Here is an 18,437-nt window from a genome sequence, read left to right on the forward strand (position 1 = left end):
GTTGCTGTTCCAGCACTACACCACGACGTGCTGGAATTGCTTTGAAAAGCCTTGCAGCCGAGTGCTGTGCATAGTATCCACCTGACAACAGACATATGGACCAGTAGCCAAGCCACTGATTACATGTGCATCACTGCACACTGGATCTCTTTTACAGGTGTTAGAGACAAGATATCTACAGGCATTGACACTACTGAGATTTTTTATGATACTCGCAAACATGCTACTGTAGCCATGTTTGCTATGGAGACATCGCATACTGCTGCAAACATTTTGGATCAGTTCAACAGCAAGGTCTTTGAATGGCTGCGACCAAGAGGCCTCAATATTGGTTTTGTTGCCACCGACAATGGCAGTAATGTAGTTAAGGCCATGGAAGATGGTGGCTATTTTAGGGTCCCGTGTTTGGCACACTGCATTAACATTGTGGTTCAAGACTTTCTGAAAAATGAAAGCAAAGTCAGCAGCTTACTGACCATTTGCAGAAGAATCTGCACGCTTTTCAATCATTCTTTTAAAGCCCGGAAGCAGCTGAGGGTCATTCAACGTGAGTATAATATGCCAGTCAAAGCACTCATCCAGGAGGTACCAACACGTTGGAACTCTACTTATTACATGCTTGATCGGCTGTTTGAGCAGTACATACCACTTAATGCTTATGTCATGACAAGAAGATCAGGGGATCCAACTGGTGTTATTAAAGCCATGACAGTTGAGATGTCGCATTGGGACCTCATTAAATGCCTGACTGAGATGCTACTTCCTTTTGAGGTCTTCACACGTGCAGTTAGCAGGGAGGACTGTACTATGAGCCAAGCTATCCCATTGTTGTACATGCTGGAGCAAGAGCTGAAGGAGGTGTCTGAAACATACGAAGGTGTTGAAGGAAAACTTGAAGCATGTAATTTGGCGAAGTCCTTAGCCGGCCGCTTATCTCAGAATACAAGGATTCAAAATAAGATTGTGTCGCATCAACATCACATTACTGCCACAATTTTGGATCCACAGTACAAATTATTTGTGAACAGTAATGCAGTAATTCCTTTTTCAGAAGGCGATGTTTCCAAGTACAAAACTGTAATAGCCAAGGAAGCCACTGATTTAGAAAACGAACGGCTCTCAATTATAGGCCTGCCAGTGCCAGCCCAGAACAGTGCAACTACTACTGAGCATCCTACAGAGTCAAGTTCTTCTTCACAGCATGCGAGCAGTGCATTTGCTTCCCTGCAGTCACCAACACAAACAATAACAACAACCGCACCAACAGGATCTGATTCATCAGACACAAGCAAAAAAATAGCTGCTTGGTTTCTACAGAAAGGGATGGGTAAGTCCGTTGCTGTCGCAAAGCAAAAAGAGGACGAGCAAACCCGAGCACCAATGAACATTGAGCGGTTGGTCCAGGCCTATCTGGATGACACAACAGAGGTGTTAATGGAGCAAAGCCCATTGGTGTATCGGTATAGGGCAAATAGCCAATGGCCACTGCTCAGCAGGCTGGCGATAAAGTATTTAGCTTGCCCTGTTGCAAGTATCTCTTCTGAGCGTGTTTTCAGTGCTGCTGGTGCCATTGTGACTGTGAGAAGGACCAGTCTCTCGCCCAAAAGCGTGGAGAGGTTAACCATGATCAAAATGAATCAACACTTGATACCACCAGAATACAAAGTACGTGAATCAGAGCTGGAAGAGGAGAGCGAGTCGGAAGAAATAATTAGTGGGTTACAGGACCTACTTCTGTCTGAAGAACCACCAGGGTTTGAGGACGAGCTCCTCTTCCCTGACAACTAGGCTTGGAAATTCTTACATTCTCCCTTCCTTTATTTCTCCCTTCCTTATTTGTGTGTATCTGTCTTTCTGACTCAAACTTCAAAACCAACACCATCTTCCTTTCTCTTTTAATTACCTATTGGAGTTGCACATCTGAGCATTTACTGTGAACTCCACTCATCAGAGTCCTGCTCCATCTTCCTGACTCACCCTAAATACATTTCCATCTTGCCAATGTACATTGGATGGAGATGGACAATAGTGCAATAATGTAGCCTCTAACAGTCCCTCCATAACAAGTGAAACGTACGTGACTATAGCTATCTTCTGTTTTGTTTCCAATCTGAAATGCATCACTGTCTTTGTAAGGCTACACCTCTGTCTGCAGGCATACGCAACTCTTCAATTTCAGAACTTGAGCAGGGCTCCAAAATTAAAGTAAACTCGTCATCACTTTCAGAAGACTCTGCTGCATCTGTGATATGACAGCCACAAAGAAGAGAAAGACAGGTATATGAAATGAATGATGCCATACATTGCATTGGCTGCTTGCTGACTCAGAGCAAATGTGCATGAAGTAGAAATATACTAGTAGTTTAATAATATAATAACAAAGTACTTGTGTCTCAAGTGATGGTCAATGTTTCCATGTTGTTTAATAATATGTATCCAATTGTACTCCTAATACTGCAGGTGCTGTCTGACTCTGTACTTAATCGTAGTCACTCACAGATTGAGTTGCTTTTGGTGGTCTGTTGGAGAACACGTACACGTGCCACACCGGATGATGAATGATGATGACCACCATACCATCTTTGCAGTTTGCACGCTGTCAGTCAGTTTGATCAGAGATGATTGATGGAATATGTTCAGGCAGTGGAATACAAGGTAAACGCACAACCAATCAACAAGAACCACAGCACACCTAGGCTACATGTGTGTGCAGTGGTGGAATAGAATAGTGGTATGATTGACTGCCATTGGCGCATTGATTTAATCACTTGTTTTGAAAAATGCTAGGTTGATGTATATGCCTTTTGTCTGAAACTGTGAAAAATGCAGGTAAATGGAGTTTGGGCCACAGACTCACGGCCCGGTGTTGTGGTGTGGCCATGTAACTGTTCTGTGCTGGCTCCTACCTTGTTGTTCTTTTCTATGACTGCTGTGCAACTAGAAGAGTAGAGTTAATCAATGTATCCAAGCAGCCTCAGTCTGAAAATCTTCTCGCTCACGAGTCTTGTCTTTTTTGCACTACACCATAATTTATTTTTATGTTTTCATTCAGTTAACTCATTTTGTAATACCCCATTTCTTCTTTCATCAACACTTACAGGCCGGCCTTTCACCCAGCGCTATTATACGTGGAGCAACAACTTACACTTACCTTACCAATCCATCCTCCTCATCATCATCCAGCCAGAGGCACCCAAGAATGATATAATCAGTCACAGTGTCCATGGAAGGGAGGACAAAGATGAATGACGAGATACAACTACACATTTGGCCCTGCATAATAACATAATACATTATCTTTAGTATCATTTTCGTAATTTTCTTTGATTCCTTTTTCCTCTTCATTTATTTTACGCTTGTGTTTGGTAATTGATTGTTCACTTAAACTATCTCTTAATTTTCTTTGCTAGCTTTCAGCCCGCTACATCAGGTATTACGTTTTCTCAGAGGGCATACAGCCTAGGCAAAAGTCATATTCATATCATGTATAAGAAATACTTCCTTTGAATTGTGTAGTAGTAGTTAAGTAAGTACCACTTATTATTAACCATCAAGTTAATAATAAACCTTCATCATGCATCCATTTCGTTTTTCTTACTTGACTTTACATTTATTGGGTAGTAGTGGATCATCAATCATCGTCTTCATTGTTTTGCTTTTGTTGTCTCCATTTGTACTGTTTTTCTTTGTCAAACCTTTCCCCAAACCCCCGTTCCCATCCATTCATCAAACCCTAACCCTCTTCCCCCGGGCTGTGTGGTTTTATATTGAGGTGTGATGTTACTACATTAAATCTACGCCAACAATTGATCACACGCTTGCTGGGGCAGATGTGGTGAAAGCAACACTAATGAAATCAAATGTCAACGAGGCAGGGCGAGGATCCTCTTCTGCTTGCCCACCCAAGCTCACTGTATGTACTAGTGTACAAGGCAATTAATTTCCCCAAGTGACCCAACAAATACATCTAAATAATTGGTGGCATTGTTTGAATTTAATTTGACAGCATTTAAGTTTACGAATTGGATTGTGTTTTACTGACTCCTTCAACACAACTACATTTATCTTCTTGTACTTGGCAGTACCCGACAACATTGATTTCTTTGAGTTTAGCACTAGCAGTTGCAATATTGTTTGTATTTTTTTGGGTCAGTCTTATGTACTGTATTTTTCAACTTCTCCCACATTCTGTCTCAGGCAAATGACTGTCTCTTTGCTTTTGTTTTCCAATGTTAGTGCCAGTGTCTACTAGTCTACTACTACCATCACACAACCACGGCATATTCTCCGTTGTCTTGGGAAACCATGCAGCCCTGCTTGCAGTGCCAAACTTAATCATCATCAATCACAGGTAAGAAGAGAAGTTTGCTAGGAGGTATAATGGAGGAGAGACTGGTAGTACAAATAGGACAAATATAACTCAGTGAGGGGTACCGCATCTATCTGTTGGCATGATGTTGTTACATGTGGTCAATTAATAAATTATTTCAATCAAACACTGGCCGCTGCCCTGCATGTAGAGTAAACCTTGTGACGTACAACAGTAACCCCACCACAAAACAACATCATATGTGTACGTTGAAAATAAATAACATTTATTGCTGTACATAAAAAATATCCTCCTAGTCCTCTCCTATCCCACCCCTATCCCCACCCTAACCCCAACCAATGTCCAAGCCCAAAGAATGTCCCACAGAAATAACCCCAACACCCAATTCACACCCACCAACAAAAGTATTAAAAAAGGGGCAAATGAACAGGGTCCATCACAATCGGCGGGCTTTAAGGTTTTTGTCCACCAAGATCCTCACACGCTCCTCTAATTGATCCTCCAACTTTGACACCCGGAGGAGAATCTTTTGCCGAAATGCACGGCACCTACATTTGCAATTGCATCCATGATGTGGGAGGGCGGCAGATGATGTTAAATGCCGGCGGTGAGCCCTGCCTGACCACGGCGCCGTACTCCTGTAGGTGGGGCCTGGCTGGGGCCTGGGGCATTGGTAGAGGCAGCAGATGCTGCCTCTTCCTCCTCCTCCTCGGCCTCAGCCACCAGCCGGCGGTACTCCTCCACAATGGCCTGCAGTTTCCTTTGCCGGGCCCTGGCTGCCAACTCCTTCCTTGATGGTTTTTGTTGGGAAGGAGTATGAGTATCTATAAAAAAAGAAACCGATTTGTAACTGAAACTCTTCCAAATTAATTCAACACATAGTGGCGTAGTAGCACTACCAAGCGCAGTACATGCAAATGGTGGCAACTTTTAGTATCTATCTAATCTATCCTCCTGCTTCCCCTGCCTGTAACTTTTGTTGAAGTTTTTTCTGGCATTATACTGGCCCTAGTACTATGGGTGGACTTGAGTACACAGAAGAACACCAGTATTTTTTGTATCTCCTTTTATATTTTCAAAGTAAGACTCTGCTTCCAGTGACAGTCTCCACCTATGATGAATACAATACATTTAGGGGGAAAACAACCAATACAAATAAATGTCTATCATTCTTTATTATCGCCTTAGCTGTTTTCACTTTCACCAACAAACACCCATGCGTCCACTCCTTCTTTGCCTTGGGTTTCATTGACACAAACTCCGCTCATGATTCTTGTTATCCACTATATCCATGCACCCATATTGTTTTGCCCAACCAGGCATGCATCTTCTCTTTCACCTTCCAGTTCTACCCATCCTTCAACAACCCATGCATCGGATTCATTTCAGCCACGTGCATGAAGCTTCCAAAGTATCCTTCTATGGAGTCTTATTACATCTTTTGTCCTTCCTCCTTCCACCCTAGTTCACTTCTTTCCCTTTTTGTTGAACACATCCCTCAAGGTCATCTGATCTGACTTTTAGTCTTCTCCATAACTTTCACAACTGAGTTGGAGTCTGAAAGATGAGGCCTTAGCTGTTTACTCAACTCACGCTGGTAATGCTGCAAAGGGTGCCTTCTTCAACCATTGTATATTGTCCAGTACAATTTAAAATTCATACTTTCTTAATATAAGTCTCATAGCACAGTGAGGGAAATGTTCCCCTTCCACCTAGTAATGCAAATAAGTAATGAATATAACTTACCACAGCCCACCGCTGAAGTTTCCTCCCCCACTGGTGCTACTGCAGGTGCCGCAGCCACTGTCCCCTCCTGGATGGCATTAGTATCGCCGCTGGCACCGTCGGCACTGGTCGTTGGTAGTGATTGTGCACCTATAAAAGCAAGTACACCTTTTTAGATGCCTGCAAAGTGCAAACCTCCCCCTATTTTACTAGTTGTACTTCACCAGGAAGGAAGATTGAAAAAACAGTTACGTACAACACAAAGCGTTGTAAGTGTAACTAGTCCAAATTGCGTACTACTGTACAGCAGTCATTAGACAGAGTTTAGTTTTACTTTATAAGATGGTCCCTAGGGTCATCTAATCTCTACTCCTACTCTAGTCTTTGGAAAGTTAGCCTGAGCCATGTAACCATTTTACAATGATTCGGGTCTACTGTTTTGCCCATGTTGTTACCTCGCAGCTTGTTGCACAGTAAGAAAGACACCTTTGAGGCCACATGAGTGTTACATACAACTAATGAGGTTGACTTACTTACTTACAGTATTGTTAATCCCTTTTGCTTATCCATAATGTTACACTTTTTTTGGCATGACTGCTAAAAACTGGCATAGTTGTATTCACTGTCTAACGTGCAACATTTTTCTCATAGGCAGATGAGAAGATTGCCTTCTACGAACCAGAGATTATCAGAGCTTTCGAAAGATGCATGTGTAACCAGTATACGTTCAACAGTGAGGGGTCTCCCACAATTCCCACAGTTCTCTATCGTGCACTAGTTGTACAAAAATGTATAGTATTTAATCTTCTTTATTTTGCATGGTGGAGCTGGATGTTCTTCATGGAACAACTTACAAGTTACAACAATACAAAGCTTTTTATTAAAAAAATTAAGTTTTTGAACTTGCACATAGACTCTGTGGTATATTTTGAGTGTCTGGGGTGTTGTGGACTTAAACGAGTGAGTGAGCGAAAGGGTGTTCTTCTGTTCTGGGTTGTGTAATAATAAAATCATCGGGTATAATTATCTAACTATCTTCGTGTGGGGGTCGGGAGTGGGACAAATGACTATGACTGAGACACTTAGGTAGGTAGACTGTCGTTGAATTGTGGGTTCTTCTGACTGAGTTCTGTGACTAGGGTGTAAGTAAGGTCCAACCTCCCTATCACCAACATCCTATTTTCTTGTGCATAGTTCTGTATGTGCCTGTGCAGAGAATAAACGCAACAGCAGTAGTAGTATAATAACCTAACAAAAATTAGTAGGCAAACATCTGGTTGCGCATTTTTTGGTGTGGGAATTGACCAAGACTAGGGATTACAGAGGACAACGCAAAAGACAGGAGTGGACCCAGTGGCTACAGCTATTCTATCACAGCTTTATCTTAACTAAAGAGTGGCCAACAGGGCAAGCTTAGCTAAAGACAGTCTAATAGTAGTAGTAGCACAGAGAGTCATCGGGCAGAGGCAGTTTGAAGGAATTTAAGTCAGGGATGGCATTAGATACCCAAAATTTGGAAAACAAATTGAAGACCAAAGAAGGTTTAGCTAACATTTAATTAGGAAGGAGGCTTAATGGGTTTGAAACAATAAGGTGCGTTAAAAAGCTAGGGAAATATAATTCATAATAATATAAGCACTGGAGGACTTACTGGGGCCAGCAGCAGGATCCTCGGTAGAGGAGTGCTCCTCTGGTGGTTGTCCCGCCGATTCGGACCCCATCTTCGTGCCCCTGGGTGGTGCTGATCATGTAAGAAATAATAAAGAAAGAGAAACATTGAGTGCTGTGAAACAAATACATCATTCAAAAATCCTCTCAAACATTTTAGGAAACAACAATTGCAATAAAATTTACTTCGAAGTCTAAATGACTACTGGCTTGCAGGATTCACAGACCGTCTACTTATAGAACACTAATCAAATGTTCCATAAACATTCTGATTGCAGAATATACTAACGAAACCAGTACCTCCTGACCTACACCACCTATTCCAGAATCTAGCCGGGCCAATTGTTCAGTAAGTCGGCATTTCCATTTTATTTTTGCCCGCAAACATGCATAGATGAGATGGAGGAGTAGGACACATGTATAAATTTGTGCATACACGGAATTGTTGGTTGCTTGCGTCATATGAAGTGCTACTAAATGACGTGACAATGCTATTGCTGCTAAGCCTACCACTCAGTAAACAAACTGCAAACTGGTTCTGTGGAGGGGTGGGATAAATAAGAACGAACTAAGCATTCAGTGACAGAGGAGGCGCCGCGTCATGCAGACCGTTAAGAAAATATGAACTAATACTATCCATCCACCACTATTTCACTAAAGGACAATGTAAGGACTAGACTCTAGCAATAGCATTAACTAACTTCAGTTCTCTAAAGCAAACTCTAACATCAATAATCACCACCCCAAGCTAGCGCACAGTTACAATACAAACCAGTAAGAGAAGTGGCGAGCGAGCAGCACCTGTGTCATACGGTAACAGAAGATTTTGAGACGGAATTGATCTGCAATGTAACTAAGCGCACAAGTAATCGTGTTACTTATTCGTCCAAGAATTATACACAATACTTATACTACTATATATACATATATTAATATTACCAGCTACTCACCAAGCCCCACGACCTCGACACCTAGCAGGTCCAACAGGTCCTGCTCCCTGTCCAGAATGTCTGCCCACCGGTGAGCCAGCTGCTGGTGGGTGCGCCGGATATCCATGTGGCGGAAGACTGCCCGGCGCACCTTCGCCCACCGGCGGTGACACTCCTCTGGGAGGTAACCAGAACCTAGCCTGCCGCCTGCTGCCAAGGTCAAGGGGAGGTGGCGCTGGATAAAAAAAACAAGGGAGGCCACCTCCGCCTCCCCGAAAAGATTCCGGGCCTTCACCCTTGAAGGTCGCATTCTGCCGCAAGGCAGCCGGCTCTTGGGCGCAGGCGCCGTGCCCTTCGAGCCGGTTCTGCTGCTCCCCTTTGCCATGGTTCTGGGGTGGAGGTGGAAAAGAAAAGTTAGAAAAAAAGGAAAAAAAATTAGGGGGAAAAAGTAGGAGCTTAAATAAAGAAGTAAAATAAAGAAGTAGAAAAGTTTTTTAAAAAGTGGAAAAGTAGAAATAAAATGCAAAATATAAACTTAGGGACAGAGAGAGATAGATTATAAGTAAAAAAAGTAAGAAAAACTGTGAAAATAGGTAAAGATTGCACAGATATAAGGTGGATAGAAAACTAGGCCCAGAACCATAGCATAGAGTGTGGAAAACAAGATGGCCGCGCCCATCGGGACCACGTGGGTAAGTTCGCGCGCGATTTCACGCGAACACGCACTTTGTCAGCGTGAACAAGTAGTTGTGTTCCCGAACAAGACGTGCACCGCGCGAACACGTTATACGCGACCCGGAAGAGGAAATAGGGGACGCAAGCGGGCGGGACAATTAAAAAAACAAGATGGCCGCGCCCATAGCTCACCACATGGGTAAGGTCGCACGCTACAATCCCCCGAACACGCAGACAGCGCCCCGAACACGCACAATGCGCTCCCGAGCAAGAAAAACGGCTCGCGAGCGGGACCAGCAAGCTACTACGCACGCTCGCGAAGCTCGCGTAGTGCGAGAACGTCTTCGCGTAGCTTCGCGTAGCTTCGCGTAGCGCGACTACGCGTACTACGCCCAGGGTTCGTTTTTGCTTTCCAGGCCAGGATCCTCCTGCATCATTCTCCATATTCATAATGAGAAAGTTTGCTGGATTCCCATTTGCCTCTTACTCTCCTTTCCAAGTGGTCATGGAGCTCTGTTTCCTTATTTCTTATGTTTTCTCCTATTTCAGAGATTGACTTGGTGCAACTGGCAGTTCTGAGCTCCACATCTAGCGATAGTAGATCTTTTTCAATCCGATTGACAAATATCTTCTTTTCTTTATTCCTGTGCGATGCTAAGCTGATGATTTTCCCTCCGATAACTGCTTTGTAAGCATCCCAGGCAGTTTGTTTTGTAGGTCCGGCCTTGTTAAGATCAAAGAACAGTTTTGTTTCTTCTGCTAGTTTTTCATTATAGGTCTCCACTAGGAAAATACTCCTGTCTACCTCTGGGGAATAGGAGAAGTTTTAAGCATAAGTATAAGTTGTACGGCTGAGTGGTCAGAGATGTTGGCTGGGAACGGTTCAACCTTTTATGTTTGTTCTACCAGACTCCTACTAATGAGAAAAAAATCTATTCTGGAAGCGTGCCCTAATCTTTTGTTTTTAAACGTGAATGGATGAGTTGTATTTCCTTTTTCTTTCCAAACATGTCTTCTACTGCACAAACACTTTTCATCCAGTAGAAACTAACCTCATCTCTCAAATGATTCTTTCTTTGTCTCATTTCATAATCATACAACCTTTCCTACCTTAACTTCTAGTTCCTTTCCCCACTTTCATCACTTCTCTTCGCAATCTTTCCCTACCTCATTTCTACCTAGATGCTCCCCACTTGACTACCCTGTCTTTCATCTTCTCCTGAATGTTTCTTTTATGTCTTCACTTTCTTTATGGTACCATCCTCACAAAATATAGTCAATGCCAACAATATTCTCCAATATGCACATATCCCAAATGCTCCTTTTCAAGTTCTTACCCATGTTATGTTTACTGTTTTTTCCTTGATACCATTGCTCTGGCTTAACTGTATATTGTAACTTTTTATCCTTGCCCTTGTGATGTAATATTTTGGGGCTGAATGGAAATGGAAATTGCAGAGTACAACAATAAATTGTTTCCTCTGACTACAGCAGCCTTTGTTCCTGGCAAAAGTGTACTTGATTCATTTAACTGGCATGATCTTTGTGAGCAAGAAACCCTGTTGTGAAAAACCTTTAACACCATCAGTGCTGCAGCAATTCCCCCTCTGTGCTAAGTCTGATTTATCCCCATTGTTCATGACGAGCTGAGCTCATCATGAGCACACGAGCAGTGTACTGCATGACGAGCTGAGCTCGTCATGAGCATCGAAGGGGTTAAACAACAAGTTATTTCTCACTGCATTGATCTACTTTGGCATGAATTAAATTTGGCAAATGGTAGAGTGCCAGTTCAGTGCTTTATTTTACCAAATGAAAATCTAACAGGAAGATATTATTCTAAACTCCATTGTACGTTGGAGAGGCAAAATGGATAAAAAACACTAAGTATCTCATTTATAGTTTGATGGAGCAAGAGCCCTGCTCTCGATTGGTGGGTTCATCAAGATTACACTCCTTCCTCTCCTTTAGAGGCGGAACAAGTGTTCCAATGGCAGAGCGCCTGCTTCCCCTAGAAAACTTTGACCAGCGGATCATCCACCATGGAGCCATCAGTCAATATGTATCAAAAGGCCTGCCCTAGTTAGGATGGTCCTTCTAACATACATTTTTCCTTTTTGAAACTTCCAAGAAGATCCTAGTGATCAAGAACAGGAAATAATGCATTACATCCCCACTTGAGTGGGGACAATTCCCAGCACACCAGGGACTATTGTTTTCGATTACCTGAAATGCCCTTCTTCAGGGATTTGTTCCTGAAAAACAAACAAAAGGTCCCAAACAACTGTCAAGAACTGAATTTTAATATATTTTTTTAAAATAGAAAACAGAATGAGCAGGTTGATTTGTTTCTGGATCTTTGCTGGTAGGACTTGTGTTGGTTTCAACATGTCAGCCGCAAAATGTCTACTTAATTCTCACCATCTTTGTGGGTGCTCATTTGGACAGGAACACAATATCAAGAGACAAAGCCTGATAGTGTGATTAGTATTAGAGCTGAACTGGACCTCATGGTTCAAAATCCAACAGGAAAAGATGTTCGAAATGTTGAGTAAATGTGCGCTTTTTCACTTCCCTCCAATACAATTACCACCAGCTGTTAGATTATGTGTTGTAGTTTTAAATGATCACTGAAGTGGTAAAACCTTATCACATACATCAGTTTACAGCTATATTTCCAGTGTGCATACCTAGTAAAATACACAATAATCAGGCATTGTTTGGTAATGTTCTACAAGGCCGGATACCCCTTTGGCGGATGACGGCAGAACAGTATTTGTTGCTTTGAAGAAGAAAATAGTGGGAGCTGCCATAGGCAGATAGATGAGCAGGATTTCCCCCTCGGTTATCAGAGCAGGTTTTAGCTATGAATTTTCCAAGACTCGAGTTTTGGATTTTGGTTTTCTGGACACCTTTAAAACCACCACCAAGAATCCAGGACTGGAGGAGCACCACTTTGGAGGTTGGGACTCACTCAAGCTGAGTCCAGGTGGCGGTTCATGATGTGTGCAGCCTTTTCTGCCCATGAAGATCTAATAAGAAGGCCAGCCACTTAGCACCACTTGGAGTCACTCTGGTAGTCCTGGGTTGAAGTAGTAAAGCAGGCCTCAAGCAGCAGACACGCCTCTGAGGGTTCCTGGCTGACTCCAAGCAGTTTTTAAAAACCCACATATCTTGTTACATGAAATTGATTAGTATGTAATTGAATAATTGTTTTTATCTGTATAAAAATGTTTTTACTTTCTTTGTATGATTTTTAACTAAATCGAATAAAGATTCCCTGACTGACTCCAAGCAGTAAAACAGTCATTCCAGAAGCAGCTTTGGGGAGTACAGAGCAGGCCACTGCAGCAGGCAGTCCAAAGGGAGTCATTTTGCAGGCCCAGAAAGTGAACTGAAGAGTGGGTTTGAGGGTCATATTTGTATACATGGTTTCCCCTTTGTAGTCGGAGAAGTTCATAGAGAATTTCCTTTGAAGTGCTTGAAGTTTTGTGCCTCTCATGCCCTGGCTCTGAGCTGGCAACATGAATAAGGCAGTGTTGAAAAGTACCTTGTGTGAAGGCAGAGCACAGCCTATTCAGTTGCAAGTGGGGCTGTGCCCAGCTCCATCTCCTATCCTGCCAGTTGATGGACCATCCAGACACACCTAATCCCTCTATTTTCTGGCTGTCTGAGAAGGAAATAAAAGTCCATTTGCCGACCACGCCCAGTCATGTGACCCAGGAACAAACTGCAAGCACAAAATAGTTAGGTTAGGAACATGCCAAATTTCAAAAAGTACAAAATGAACAATTGATGGACAGAATGCTGATCACTGTCAAACATTCACCCCAGTACAGAGATCTGGGCGTACATCCATCAATTTTCTTCTCTCCATGCCATTCCAGTTTAAACCCAGCCATGTGCAAATTAGTCTTGACCCTCTGCCCGAACTGCCAGGCCAGGCCCTCCCTGGACCGGAAACAAGCATCCTGGGACCAGTTTTCTTTTTCTAGTTTGTTGTCAAAGATTTTTATTATGTGCTTAAAAGTTTGCGATACATAGTTTTTAAAGAAGTGGTACCTCTCCCCTTAGGGTGGGCAGTCCACTTTCACTTTGGTTCAACTGCCATCACTCCTCATCAGCCAGACTAGCTTGACTCCAGTGGAATGGAGAGCACGGGACCCATGTTATGTTTTAAGGGGCTGCTTAAGTGGGTGGCACAATAAGTGCTGCAGGTCCAAAAGTAGCATTTAATTTATAGGCCCTGGGTATATGGTATACCACTCTACAAGAGACTCATAAGTAAAGTAAATATGCCAATCAGGTGTAAAGCAATTTTACCACGTTTCAAGGAGAGAGCATAAGCACTTTAGCACAGGTTAGCCTAAGGGTGTTTTTTCCCCAAATGTTTTACCTTTACTCTCCACTTTTTCAGAAATGTACTTTTGCTGGCTTAAGGACTCTATGCACTTTACCACTTACGGGGTAGGTCTAAGTCAATATGTATTGTCATTTATGGTAATTGGCAAAAACGTGACCACATTAATTGGAAAACCAACAACTGTGTATATTTAATTCAGTGTCCATGTAAAATGTTCTACATAGCGAAGAGCACAAGATCGGCAAAGACAAGTATTAATGAACATTATAGCACAATATGCTGCCAAGGACCGGCAACTAAACTTACCAATCATTAAATTTCCAAACACCACACTCCAAATGACATGAAGTGGATAATTTTGGAAAAATTGCAGGATGGACCTACCATACATCACAGACATCTGCTCCGAGAAATATTCTGTATTTTTAAATTTTGTACCAACATCCTTGGTCTGAATGATGTAATACCTTTGATGGTACTCAGAAAGAATTGACCCTCTGAAAAAAACTCAATATTCTGCACTGGAGAGTAGTTCATATAAGCTCATTTATATGCATTCCTACACTGTAACATGGAGCATCTGAGAGGGCTACACCATGTTAATCTCCAGCTCTCACATACAGACCCCAGTGTTAGTCCTCTTTTTCAAAACAAGTACTATCAAGGGACTTAAGTGTGTCTCTGTTGTCCTGTTTGACTCATTTAACTACATTCACAGTCTTGATAAGTACCACCTTTTTAGCTATACTCATAATGAATAAATGTAAACTCGCACAACCAATAAGGGGCTATGATCCTGGCTTTGGTTACATTTATAATGGAGCGCATTACGGTTTAGAACTCCCTTCATCACATCCAATATGGCACCTGCCAGCATCACCACATACGTGGGCGTTTGCATTTAAATTCTTCCAAACAGGCACATATCTTGTGACGTTTTCACAGATGTCCATCATGGTTGCGCCCGCACCATGAGACGCTATCACATAGCATCACTACAAGCTCATAGTAACCATACCCCCTACACCCACAATAAATATCAACTCTCAACCGGCGTCCAGTCAATTCCAGAGTGCAATCGAGTGGGTAGGCTCTCCACAACTCTTTTCCATATGGTAATGTTTGAAATTGTTCAGCATTCTGTCCACCAACTATTCTTTATGCATTTGTCGCCCTAAGTGGGAAGGGTTTGCCATGACATGGGTCCTGTGCTCACTGCGCCACTGGATTCAAGCTAGTTGGCTGAGGAGGGGTGGTACCCCAACACCAGTCCCAGGATGCTTGTTTACTTTACAGGGAGGACCTGGCCTGGCAGTTTTAGCTGGAATGTTCACATGGGGCTCAGGGTCAAGACTGATTTGCATATGGTTGGGTCTAAACTTAAATGGCATGGCGAGCAAATAAATGATGGATTTAGGCCCAGGTCTCTGCACTGGGGGTAAATGTTTGACATTGTTCAGCATTCCATCCATCACCTGTTCTTTTTGCACTCTCTAAAAGCGACATTTCTGCACTAGTAGTGTTAAATCCAACCTCACCAGCAAAGCGCTTTTATCACTACTATTGCACTCATACAAAACATGATAAACCTACTCACATGGGATCAGGAATTATCACTTAGAAGCATGTAAGGGAATTCACAAGGCTTAGTCTATAAGGGGAGTAGGCTTTGCAGTAGTGAAAAGCAGAATACGTTGCTCTTCACTACCTGGACATGTAAAACATAAAACTACAGGTCCTACCTTTTACTTACATAGCACTTGCCCTGTGAGTTACCAAGGGCCTTACTTAAGACTGACATATATGTAATAAAAGGGGAGCTTAGCTTTAAATGCCAAGTCGAAGTAGCAGTAAACTGCACACACAGTCACTGCAGTGGCAGGCCTGAGACATAGTTAGAGGGCCACTTATGTGGGTGACACAAGCAGTGCTGCAGACCCACTAGTAGCATTTAATTTAAAGACCTAAGGGACATGTAGTGCACTTTACTAGAGACTTATAAGTAAATTAAAAATGCAAATTGGGTATCCGCCAATGTTACCATGTTTCAGGCAGTGAATATATGCACTTTAACACTAGTTGTCAGTCGTCAAGTGCGCAGAGTCCTATCTCCAGCAAAAACAAGATCAGAAAAAGAGGGGGGATGCAAAATGTATAGGGTGACCCTTCAGTGAGGGCCATTTTCCAACAGAGGTGTTATGCGATCTTACTTCTGAAGACCCATAACTTATCGAACTGCCATTATCCGCATGTGTTTTAGCTTTTTTAGTTAATTAACTAATCATGAATTTAGATTACAACAACAATTTGCTATACGCATTCACTTTGCATTTGACGTTTCTAGTAGTCGGGCAAGCTCTGTTATTGTGTCAGTGTGAACAGTCTGCCTTGCCTAGTTGCCTTTCGTTCACTACCTGTTGTGCAAATCAGTTTTCCGTGGCTCTCTATCGAGTGTTCTAGCCTGTCAAGGGGGATGCGTCCTATTCATCTTCTAAAACAAGATAACATATGGCTCCGGAGCATTTGGAGACACCAGCACCCTGTCCCCAAAGGCTGCTCTGGTTTACAGTAATTTGAAATTCCCCTCTTACAGCAGATGGTGAGAGCATTCGACAGCATCTCCACAGGGTCATAAAATGAAATTTAGCAAAGCTCGCCTCTGGATGTCTCTTGTGACTCGGCAATTTATGGAAAAGTGACTAGCAAGCATTATGTATTAAAAAAGAGAGTAACTTGTTATAAAATAATTAATATTTCAATCTTATTGCGGTTGGTAGTGGGTCAAATATAGAACAGCTGAATTAACAAATTTATAGGACAGACTCAAAGTCATGGAACTTGCCTTTAACCTTGAATCACCTTTTAGGTTTGAAATTATAACTTCTCTGCCATAATAGAGATTTACCTGCGTTTGTTTCTGATATTGAGGATATGGAATCCATTTCTGAAACATTTTCAGAACAGTGAGGTGTAAATTATGAAACTTTAATTTTATCATTTATTGGTCATTACCTTCGTAATCTTCTTAATGAAGTGACATCATGCTGATTGAGTTTAAAATGTAAATACTGTTTGAACTACACTATACCTTATGCTTGACTAGTGAAAAAGACTGATGATGGTAATAGAGAAAGCTTGGGATAATATATTTAGACGGAATTTTGTAGCCTCGTGCTTGTCGTATGTCACAACGGTTGTTGTTTATGGTGCTGATAAAAAGGAAACATGAAGAATTATAAAAAGTATGGCTAAATGTTGATGGATTCATATTTTAACTGTTTATTGTTCATCATCACATCGTAAAGAAACAGATTTTTCCAGAAGACAGGGCTTCTGTCAGGGTTTTGGGATAACTAAGGTCTTACATATTTAAGAACTGGAGCGATGAATGTTAGCACCATTGGCAGTTCAGTGTCGTCCACTTCTAAACATCTTCTTAAAATGTATGTTATGTATATAATAATAAAAGAATTCCTATTTGTAAAGTGCAAACATCTCAATAATTCCTATCTGTAAAGTGCAAACATATCACCCCTTAAGGTTTCAGGTGCCGGGGGCTGTTGGGGAGTTTAAGTGAGCTATTACCCAGAGTCACATGATGCTGAGCTGAGCTGCTGCCAGTGATCGAACCATGAGCCTCGCGCTCTGGAGTCAACCGCTCTGGCTGCTACGCCACACCCCTCCCTCCGATTAACTGACAAATTCTTGAGAAAAGTGCTGCATTGCCTCCTTTCCACATTTCCCCTCCTCGCTTTCAAAAGTTTATAGTGTGGATGCTCATTATTAGCAGAAAGTGCTTAATTTGTGTCGGGGTTTGTCTGGTGCTTGGCAAATCCACTTATTTCAAGGCACCGACATATATATATATATCACAGTCTACCACATGGTTGCGCTGTAAATCTATCAAAAAAGAAAATACTCACGAGTATATCGTTTAATAATTCAATATAAGATTTAAAGATAATAATACAATGGTGCGACGGCCATTCTTACATCTTTGGGTCACCTAGTACAGTCCAAATTGTAATATTTGTGGAACTTTAATGGTAAGTTGCAATAGAACTTGAATTTGGCAGCGCTGGCAGGAACCTGCGCTGGCACAAGCAGCCGTGACCTACTAAGAACTATTTTGGACCCTGGCACGTGTTACTTTACAAACAAAGCACTCAGCACAATTACCATTTTCAGATATGCAGCTACCTGCCTGCTTATGGTTACTGCTGTAGATGCACGCACTTACTCTGCACAGGTATCTTATACCAAGCGGATATCATTTCTCATGCGTATTTAGAGTACTTGAGTATGGCATATGAAACAATAAAAACATATTAAGTAGGAAAACCACTGACAATTTGTACTCAGTGAGAGTGTGTTACTCTCCCAAAACGATAACTAAAGAAGTAACAAGCTGCTATAGCGCCTCATGCCATGTGTGACACCTTAGGACGCTCTTGGCTTTTCAACCAGTAGCAATGTCAATTCTGGGCCACACAGGGACTGATTCTTAAAGACAAACTTACAATTTGTAGTAAGTGATCTAATTTTCATTCTTCACAGACTAAGAGCAAAGTTTTATTACTCAGCACTGCCTATACTTATAAGTGTTCGGTTCTCTACACTAGGGGACTCCACACCCAGGGCAGAGAACTCCACACACGTAATTATAGGAAGGAAAGAGTCGGAAATCTCCACACGCGTAGGCATATTAACAAGAACCTCGTTAAAATTATCGCCTTTTTAGCAGCAG

The sequence above is a fragment of the Lissotriton helveticus genome, chromosome 2_1 (genome assembly GCF_964261635.1).
Source record: "Lissotriton helveticus chromosome 2_1, aLisHel1.1, whole genome shotgun sequence".
Taxonomy (NCBI): domain Eukaryota; kingdom Metazoa; phylum Chordata; class Amphibia; order Caudata; family Salamandridae; genus Lissotriton; species Lissotriton helveticus.